General features: G+C 42.4%; 1 long non-coding RNA gene across 5 annotated transcripts; it reads right to left on the reverse strand.

Annotated features, from left to right (window-relative positions):
- Positions 1-3,800: 3,800 nt before the first annotated feature.
- Positions 3,801-9,614, reverse strand: LOC114853987 (uncharacterized). 5 transcript variants are annotated; one of them, XR_008694326.1, is made up of 5 exons: positions 8,037-9,598; positions 6,968-7,116; positions 6,312-6,412; positions 5,574-5,715; positions 3,801-4,671 (listed from the first exon to the last, which is right to left on the reverse strand). It is a non-coding gene; the product is annotated as an uncharacterized LOC114853987 (long non-coding RNA). The 5 variants fall into 5 exon arrangements; XR_005897668.2 differs by lacking the exon at positions 3,801-4,671 and adding an exon at positions 6,770-6,891 and having other exon boundaries at positions 4,687-6,217; positions 8,037-9,614; XR_005897669.2 differs by lacking the exon at positions 3,801-4,671 and adding an exon at positions 6,770-6,891 and having other exon boundaries at positions 4,687-5,715; positions 8,037-9,612.
- Between the last annotated feature and the right edge of the window lie 619 nt (positions 9,615-10,233).

The following is a 10,233-nucleotide window of genomic DNA, read 5'->3' on the forward strand; positions in this document are numbered from 1 at the left end:
AACTACACATTTTGGAAATGTGACATGCATGCGTTTGAGGTTCAAAAGTGTGTGTCCAACAATAGGCCCTCAGTGTGGTCTGACAGGTTGGTCAGGCTGAAAGAACACAGGACCCTCTCTGATGGAGCGCACAGCTGCTAAATATTAAAAACTCCAGCTTGTATTGTTTCTTCTTCAAACTGCCTGTTGTGTTCAGTCAATGTTGAATATTTCCCACACTTTTCTCAGAGTTCTTAGTTGATACAACTCTACTAATTATTGACAGAAAAATACAATTACATTTTTTACCACTTCATCTTCTTTCCAGATTCGTTGTACAGAGATCGGGTCGTTGAGGCTCCCGCCTAGGACCACTGCCCAATCTCTGGACAACTACAGTAATCTGGCTATAGGGACATGGAATTTCACGTCACCTGAGCCTGCGCTCTAGAACCCAACTCCTTGAGAGGGGCTGGACACTCTTCTATGCTGCAGTTTTCCGCAGGGATATAGATATAGGCTTGCTCATAGCTCTCCAACTCAGCCACCATGTGTTAGAGTTTTCCCCAGAAGACGAGAGGGTCGTTTCCCTGCGCCTTCAGGTCGAGGATAGGCCACGCACTGTTGTTTGTTCCTATGGGCAGTGGGGAGTACCCGGCCTTCTTGGGGTCTCTGAAGGGAGTTTTGGAAAGCGCTCCAACTGGGGACCCCATCGTTTTGCTGGGGGATTTCAACGACCACGTGGGCAATGACAGGAACACTTGGAGAGGTGTGATTGGGAGGAACAGCCTCCTTGATCTGAACCCGAGTGGTGTTATGTTATTGGACTTCTGTGCTAGGCGCAGTCTGGCCCTAACTAACACCATCTTTGAACATAAGGGTGTTCATCAGTGCACATGGCACCAGGATACCCTGGGCCGGAGGACGATGATAGACTTTGCAGTCATGTCATCTGACCTTGGGCTATATGTTTTGGACACTCGGGTAAAGAGAGGGGCTAAGGTGTCAACTGATCACCACCTGGTGGTGAGTAGGATCCCTGGCAGGGAAGGAAAATCGTGAGAGTCTTTTGGGAATGTCTGGCTAAGATCCCAAGATCCTGAGGGAGGCTGGAGACATTGAGATAGAGTGGACCGTGTTGTTCACCTCCATTGTCAACGCAATTATTCAGAGCTGTGGACGCAAGGTCTCCGGTGGTGGAAGTCGGAGGTAAGTAATTCCATCAAGCTGAAGAAGGGGTCCTATTATCTACCTTCTTTAACAGATTCCAGGTAGGGCCTCTAATCTAGTCATGCATTGTGAATAAGATGCAGTCAATAAGATGCAGACCCAGAGTCCTCAATGACTACAGACCCGTGTCTCTGACCTCTCACATCATGAAGGCTTTTGAGAGGCTGATCTTGGACTCCCTGCGTTCTCTGGACAGTATCAACCCTATCTAGGAGTGGATGACGCCATTGTACATCTACGCCATTGTACCTACAGTACAACCACCCGGAGAAGCCTGGCGCCTCAGTAAGGATTATGTTATTTGATTTCTGCAGTACATTTAACAATATCTAGCCTCTGCCACTGGGAGAGAAACTAAAAATCATGCAGGTGGAGCCCCCCCGATCTTATGGATCATGGACTACCTCACCAACCACCCCCAGTACCTCCGCCTGCAGAGCTGTGTGTCTGACAGCATGGTCTGCAGCACAGGTGGGAGTGAACCTTGCCATTAAACTGGACTGGAAAAAGAACTCCTCAGCTGTGTACAAGAAGGCTCAGTGCAGGATGTACTTCCTCAGGTCCTGCAGCACCATGCTGAGGCACCATGCTGAGGATTTTCTCTGAGTCTGTGGTGGCCAGTGTAGTGTTCTACACTGTGGTCTGTGGGGCAGCAGCATGAATGTAGCAGACAGTAACAGACTGGACAAACTGATCAGGAGGGCTGGTTCTGTTCTGGGGGTGGAGCTGGAACCCCTATATACTGTAGCTGAGAGGAGGATGCTGGTCCAACTCCTCTCTATCCTAGACAACACCTTTCACCCCCTACACCTTCAGTCAGAGGCTGATCAGTATTAGGTGCTCCACAGAACGCCACCGGTGGCCATCAGTCTGTACAACTCCTCCTCTCTCTGTAAGGGTTGATCTTCGGGCAATACCATATATAATCAAACTTTAGCTACTGTTGTACTTAGATGTGAGTGTGTGTAGATGTGTAAGCCTTCTTATTTATAATCCCCCTACCTTCTTGTGTGTACTGTGACAGCGATAAGCAATATGTGCAAAATAATTTCCCTCTAAGATTATAAATTTTTTCAATCTGGAATCTTGAATCTCGAATCAGGTGTGGATGGCCTGTGGAAGAATCAGTTCCTTCAAGTCTGAGACCATGGCTCTCGCCCTCTCCAGGTTGGAGAGAAGCTCTTGCCCTAAGAGAAGTAACTTGGGGTCTTGTTCACGAATGAGGGAAGAAAGTAACATTAAACAAATAATCCTATCAGTGGTTCATACAATGTCCAAAAGAGAATGTATGTGAATACAACAAGCAAACTCACAGCTAGATTTAAATCAATACAGTCAGTACACCACCAGAATATGAAGAAAAACTTCATCATTACAGATATCCTGGGTCCCAGTCCTTCAGGTAACCAGGATTAACTGGGCTACATCATGCATGATGTCTTCAACAACTCCCTCCACTAAGACCAAACAAACTATGCCAGGTGCGAATGCATCCAGCATGGACAATCTCACGCTACATAAAGAGGAAATAAAGAGTCTTGGCATGAGAATATCTTCAGATATTTTCCAGCTGATTAGTTCATTTCTTTTGTGAATGGATTTGTACAATAGAATCTGAAAAGATTAATCTGAACGAATGGTTTTCATATGTTATCATTTTAAAATCAACTTTGAGAGGTTTCAATTACACATTCAGGGTCAAACTTATTACTACTGAACTACTCACTAAACATTTAGTTTAAGCGAGTCTAATGCTATTCAATTGTGAAACAAGACTTTTAAACGTTTCCAGGCTAACAGGCTACTGCTAGCAGATATATCATTTCTCTCTTGGTTGGAATGGGCTTCAACTCAATCTTTGCCAAGTCCACAGTCAGACGTTTTTGTCCAGCTCATGTCCTGTCTCTGTGCCATCCTCTCTGTTCAGTTCCCTGAATAGCGTTGAGGCCCAGTCTACCCACAGTGGCCTTCTCCTCACATTCTTCCCCCTTTGTTCATTAGCTTGCTCTGTTTCTATTATGCTTCATGTGTGGTGTTAATTGTCTAGAGGTCAGTGTGCTTGACACAATCAGGTGGAAACTTTGTGATCTGTTTCTTAACATGTCAGATACATGAGGTGGTTTCATCTATGCTTCTTCATACTGGTCAGATACAGTACATACAAGTTCCTGAGAAAATTGTATTGAAAATTGAAAATTGTAATTATTTTTTGCATTTTAAAATCCATTTCACTCAGTGATAGTTGTACAAATATGGGGATATAGTTTAATACCAAGTGTAATTGCAAATACAGAGGGTAAAAAAAAGCATTTTGAACACCGGTCTTTAAATGCTGCCAAAATTTGCAACTAGACCAGAGCCTTACATGGACAAATGGAGCACTGAAGCTGGTGACCTCCCACTGTCAATCATGACACAAAAACGGTTCAGACAGACAAAAGACATTGTTCTCAGAATCTCAAAGCAAAACCACATTCACATTATGACACTTCAGAGAAAACTGAAAGTGAACTTTAAAAAACTGCTCAGTAAAACAAAAACAGGACCCAGATGAAAGTATGTTATCCTCAGAAGTGCCCAAAATGCAAAGGACAAATCTGCAACTGGGGTTACATAGGTCACAAATGCTGCTTTTGAACATGAACATTCATTTTCCAAGTTCAAAGCAGGGGCAGAGGGGTTGGAGGGTCAGGGTGGTCTGGGATGTAAAGACCGCTGGGCTGTAATTGGACTGAGAGTCACGGACAGTGCTCTGGTTCGTTACTGAACATCAGAGTTCAAAGGAAGAAAAGACAGAAAGAGAAACCAATTGAGAGAGAAAGGGGGACTTCCTGTGAACCAGCTGAACCTGGAGCTTTAGGTAGTATGGTGTGAATATTGAACATTTTCTGCTGAATAACAACAACAAACATGACATAAAATATGAAAAGTGTTCTTTAACAATAATGGTGGGCAAATGTTGTCAGCATGGTCCATAAGCAATGCAAGCAGCTAACCTGCCACTGTCACTACAGAAGTGTTGGTGGCAGGTACTAATGACAGAAGAAAGTTAAAAAGGAGGTAAAGTATATACAGTACAGTATGTTGTTAGCTTCAGTTTGGAGGAGTTTTGTTCTCTGAATACATGTGAATGCCAGTAAGGGTGAAATATGTTCATATTCAATCATACAGTGTTGGGGTGTCTGTTTTAAATAAAATCAAGACAAAACAATATTAAACCTAAATCTAAATTGAACAAAGTGAATCAGGGGTGGATGGAGGAGGGTGACTGAGAGGTTACTGAAGGGTGGGGTCTAAATGACAGTTATTATAGCTGAAAACAGGAACAATGAGTCACACCCACAAATTATGAACGTTACAATCCTCAACAGCTGGAGAAGCTTTGTGCCAACAGGACCATTTCAATCAGAGATACAGGGACTCTTTTTGTTTCACTTCTTTACGGACTCCATTTAACACCACCTGAAGAGAAGACTGTGTGAGACATTGGCAGGAATGTGCATTATTTCACCCTGCTGCTGGTTTTACAGTGTCTAATCTCTGTGTGGACATTTAGGCCTGTAAAAGGTGTAGAAGAGTAAAGCTAACTTCTTTAAGTTCTCAGCAAACTCTCGTCTCTAAACTTTAAGAAACGTGAGGCTGTAGACGACCACTGCAGCAGCCTTCAGCACCACACTGCTGATGTGTTTTTACTGAGTGCTATCAATCATCAGCTGAGAGTGAAGACATGGTTGTGGTTGCTGAGTTCTTTTACAGCCTGACACACAGGGCTGCTGTGTTTCTGTGTGGAAACAGGTGGGTTACTCATAACACCGCTTTGTTTTCCAGTATTCTGTTTTTCGCGTCATCTCTCGCGTTTGACAGGTTTGACAGACAGTGGGCACAGTCAAATCAGCATCAGGCCCTGAACAAGCAGTGCATTCTGGGTACTAAATCCACAATTACTCTTTATTCACCTATTCATATGTTGTATTTCGTATTCTACTCAATAGTCAACAGTTTGAACAAAACTATTAGGATCAAAACAGTAATTTTACAAATCCTAAAACAATAAGCAGGGCACCGTGGGATTGTGAAGCAGACTGCTCTGAATTAGCCCTTAGAATCCTTTTATTCACTCACACAGTGATGACCATGTTTAACGTACATGCGATGTACATGCAATGTGTCATATCAACTAAACTGTTGCTATGTTTAAGAAATTGACAGTAAAATGCCCCTAAGTCTGAGGTATGAAGATTTTATTGAGTGTGTCAGGGCAAACCGTTTAATGATGGACGATCCATCCAAAGTCAAAACTACATTAGGTAACTAATCACCTCTCATCAGCCTCATAACTAATAAATAATAAAAAAAATACTTACTACTTTCAACATCATCACTGACCCGAGACCTCACAGGAGTCAAAACAATGTGGACAGCCATGAAAACACCAACCATGATATTCAGTTGATGTAGGGCCACTGGTACGCTGAATGATTGTGGATTCTATTCCAGCAACACGTGCTGTAAAACAAGTTGAAAACGCTTTCATATACTAGAAATGATCAAAAACTGCTGAACATCTCTGTTGAATCCATTTCCATTTGACAGACAAACAGTGCTGCCATGGTAACCAAGGGAACACATCCTGTTCAGACTGTTGGTGACAGGTGTGTTTGTGTGTCTGCGCTCAGACCGGGGGGGGCTCTCCTGCTATAGGATACCAGTGCGCAATATTGCATTGTGGGTCGCAGCTGCTTTAATGTCAAATCCAGCTGCTGCAGTTGCACCTCTCTCTCTTCCCATACAGCCCACATGAGGAAGTGGTTTCCAAAGAAACTCCCGCTGGACGTCATATGAGGGAGTCCCGAGCCCTGATGCATCTGTGAATTCTGCATGCCTGTGTGTGTGTTTCCATACAGACATCACACACTCTGTGGGCTGTGGCTGGACCTGCAGCTTGTCCCCATCACCCTCTGCTGTGTGTCTGCTTCTCATCACTTTACTCTCTGTAATGAATTCTGATCTACAACAATCACACAGGGAGTCTGACTGTAATGCATCAGTCTCTTAATGTCATTGGGAGTGTGTCAAAAACTCAGTGACTTCCTGAGACACACCTTATTTGCTGCATTTGATGTTAAGCGAGAGCCCATCAGGTTATGAAACTTAACTCCTTCCAGTTCCTTTCCAGCAGCCATGTTGGGAGTGCTCCCCACATCTGCAAGTAGCAGACAGGCGGAAATTAGATTTTTGAATAGTCAAATAAAAGTTTTGTCTTTGCATTATTGCCAGATAGTGTTTCATTACTTAACAAGGGTTTTAGCAAATGAAGCTTTATACTGCATGTTTCCCTGTCTATACTGTATACATTGACATTCCTGCTATACTGAGGCAAGTCTAGTATAAACAAATAAACATAGCTCAGCTGAGAAACGAGAGGTCAACAATTTATTAAATGACTGTTGGAAAGTGTTGTTTCTATCACAAATTCCTATCAACTTAAATAAGATGTTTGATAAGGGGTTAACCTATTAAAAGGCTAGACTTAGACTACAGTGACCTGAGGTGACCTGACCTCCAGACTAAGTTGATGACTCCTGCACTGAATTACTGTTTAATTAAGAAGCAGCATTAGAAGTGTTGAAGTAAATGAATCCAACGCTGACTGAGCTGTAGGAGACACAATGTTCCAGCTGACTGTAATGGTAAATAGATGTACGTTAGGAATTGACTTAAAATAGTGAGTGACAGAATGAAGACAAAGGCCACTTACTGTATAGGGGGGTTGGGATGCTACACCAAATGAGGAGGGGTACAGAGGTAGTACGGTAGAAGACGGCAGAGGGAGGCCAGATGCCAAACAGGCATCAGATAAAAGACATCAACTACAGTACATAGGGTGGGAACAGGAAGCCTCCACTTCTGCAACAGCAGAGACATAAGTCCAGAATGCGACCATGTACTGTAATTCAGGAAAGATTCTGTGAAGCGTGTGTTGATGCCTGTTTGAAGGACACCTGAAGCCTTAGCAGAAGGATGCAACATGCATCTGTTCAAGCTGAATCTCAAAAACAAATATAAACGTCCTCAAATTACAAAACCAGATTCACTATGCTCCGTCCCTACCTTACCAATTTCACAGTCATTGTAATTTCATACACACTAACATATTAAATCTCGGAAAATCCAAAGTGCATTAGTAGAGCATCATCATCCTATCAGCCTAAACTGTTTGGTCCCTCTTTGTGCAGTAGATGCTTCAAAAGGTCACTTTAAACAAGTTCATTCCCAGCTTTGCATAAGGTAACAGCAGCGACACCAACTAACCATTTTCACCTCACAGAGTCTGGCCAGGTACTGGTTAATGACGAAACCAGACTAGAAGGAATATGTTAAACTTCAAATTAAACAGTGGGATCAATCCCATGATGGTGTTCTTTGACCAACTGCATAGTTTTTAACGAGTCAAACGACACCTCATTTACCAAAGTAAGGTAGCAAACCTCATCTGACTGCTCACATTTAATTTCGTCCTGGTTCAATTTATCTAATCCATTTTTTATTGATTGATATTCAATGAATTTGTTGTTAATGTTCACTAATTGTGCTATGATTTTATGGAGGTTTAGAGTTGCTGAAGTTTTATTCATATTCATTCTGAAAATGCTTTTATTCCCCCAGATGGAACTAAAAACTTTACTTTGTGTTATTCATAAACATTGCATCAGTAACACACACACTAATTCTACAACTTATATCACATCTCGCAAGTGTCCCCTACATTATGACATTATTTGCATTAAAATAGACTTTGTACTGTAGTTGCAGAAATAAACTCATACCTTTTCTATTTTCCAGAACACCCCCAGAAAGGTGTGGGACTTTGCACGCTAACATGTGCTACTGCTGTGCTAATAATGTTAGCTGAGCATAGCTAGCATTAACAGTGCTAACTAATCGGTGCTAATAGTAGTAGCTAATTAGTACGCTAATAGCAAGAAGCACCTTAATGAAACACGATGATAGTACACAGACTGATTTCATGTTCCGGGGTCACAGCCTATTCATTAAAATGTGTTGCACGTTCTAGGCCAATCTCTCAGCGCTGCTAGTTTCTGTTCCCTCGTTCTCCTACGGAACCGCCGCTACAGCCCGCCTCTTCTGCTCTGATTGGGCGGACAGCTTGCTCCCAACCAATGGCATTCACTCACTCAAATTCTACTGCTCAGTCCTCCAGCCATGTCACAGGTCACAGCCATGTTGAAGAATGACGTCTGTCCCAGCTGTCAATCAGGCTAAAGGCGGGTTTACCTGGATAGGTAATCACCATCACCTTCACTCAGTCACAGGCACGTTCAATCTGTGTCTGTGGGAGGAAACCAGACCTGCAAGCAGGCTAACCGCCATGGACCAAATTAAACATCAAAATCCTTCAGTTAGTGTATATTTATAATGTATTTAGGCTTTTCATTTCTTTAAGTTTATAAATGATATTCTACATATAAAAGTGGGGTTTAGTCCCATAACATCATTTAGTTCTTCTGTTCACAAGACTGAAGTAACATAAGCCTTCAAAATAAAAAGTATCTTTGATTTCCAGTGAAGTGACCTCAGTGTCAGCGTTAGCAAATATCACGAGCCTCGTCTCCCTCCTATAACAGAGTCTGTGTTCAACATTAGCCTGCAGCTTCCTGCACACACACACACTCCAGATGTCAGGGAATAAGGGACACTTAAAGAGCTGGTGAGTTACGTACATCCGAATTTCTCTCTCACACACATCGAGTTCAACACAGAGGCAGCCAACTGGGCGTCCGAGCATTAGAGGAGCAGAGAGAGAGAGAGAGGTCGCTCCTCCTGTAAAGTCCACATCTCGTCTACGGCAGTGTAAGTCCTGCGCTGGCCACTTCCCTCTGTGGTCCCTGGTTGGATCAGGCTTTTAGAACCGGGATCTTCCCACCAAACTGCACGTACGTCTTTTTATACGCACTTTTCAGGTCATGTAGCGTTCTCCCTGCGGAGGAAATGAAAGATGTCAGATTAAAGCTGCACTAATCAATATTTCATCTGGAAAATAAAGCGAGAGAGGTCACTCTGCCAGCGATGTCTCTCTGCACTGAAAGTCTTCATCTCATCTATCATCAAACATCTGAAGTGTGTGGACCTCCGGCTCAGTTTCTCCCCTTTGCTGTAGCTTGACTGGTTCTGGAAAAGCGGTTTAGGATTCAGCTTCTCCACCAAGCTCACTCTGACCAAAGACACAAAAGTCTCATTCCATGGCATCAGTGTGTGAACAGCTGTTGGCTGGTCCACTGATCCGATCCATCCTGATCTTTGTGCTTTAATGCAGATGCACTTGATGAGTCTTGATGATCTAATGGCCTCGTATGTAGCTTTAAAAGGTCCAAATAAGTCAAATATTGGATATAATTATTTATCTTAGTGAACTACTGTATGTTTTCTTTTACCTTCTTAACATTTATGTTACTTGCTAAATGTTGTGTTCTTCACTGAACTATTTTGATCTCTGAAAACAAATTAGTTAAGTTAAAAAAGGTGAGTAAAAAGCATGATTCTAGACATTGATCTTGTTTTGCATTCATTTATTCAGTCAACAGATAAATAATGCCTGAAGCTTGAACAGTTTAAAGAGGCTTTAAAGCATAATCCAGATCCTAACAGCAATGATTTATGCAAATTCTAAATCTATGCTTTGTTTCTATTATTTTCTGTGATCTATAGATTGATTATGTTTTGAAAATATAAATTTAATAAGTTCTAGAGCTTGCAGTGATAATTTAGAGTGACATGTTCCTGAAACGTCCTGACAAATGGGACATCTCCAGTGGCTCCGATGACTTTCCCAGATGATTTACTGTGTCATCATGAATAAAAGTAATTCTTCACATTTCCTCACTCACACGTTTCAGGAATGTTTGGGTTTCATTTCTCTTGGGAGATCGAGCCGACCACAAAGTAACATCTCTAGTTTGTTAAATTAATGTTTTAGTGCTTGGGTTTAAGGTGGAATCGCTCCTT

The sequence above is a fragment of the Betta splendens genome, chromosome 4 (genome assembly GCF_900634795.4).
Source record: "Betta splendens chromosome 4, fBetSpl5.4, whole genome shotgun sequence".
Lineage (NCBI taxonomy): Eukaryota > Metazoa > Chordata > Actinopteri > Anabantiformes > Osphronemidae > Betta > Betta splendens.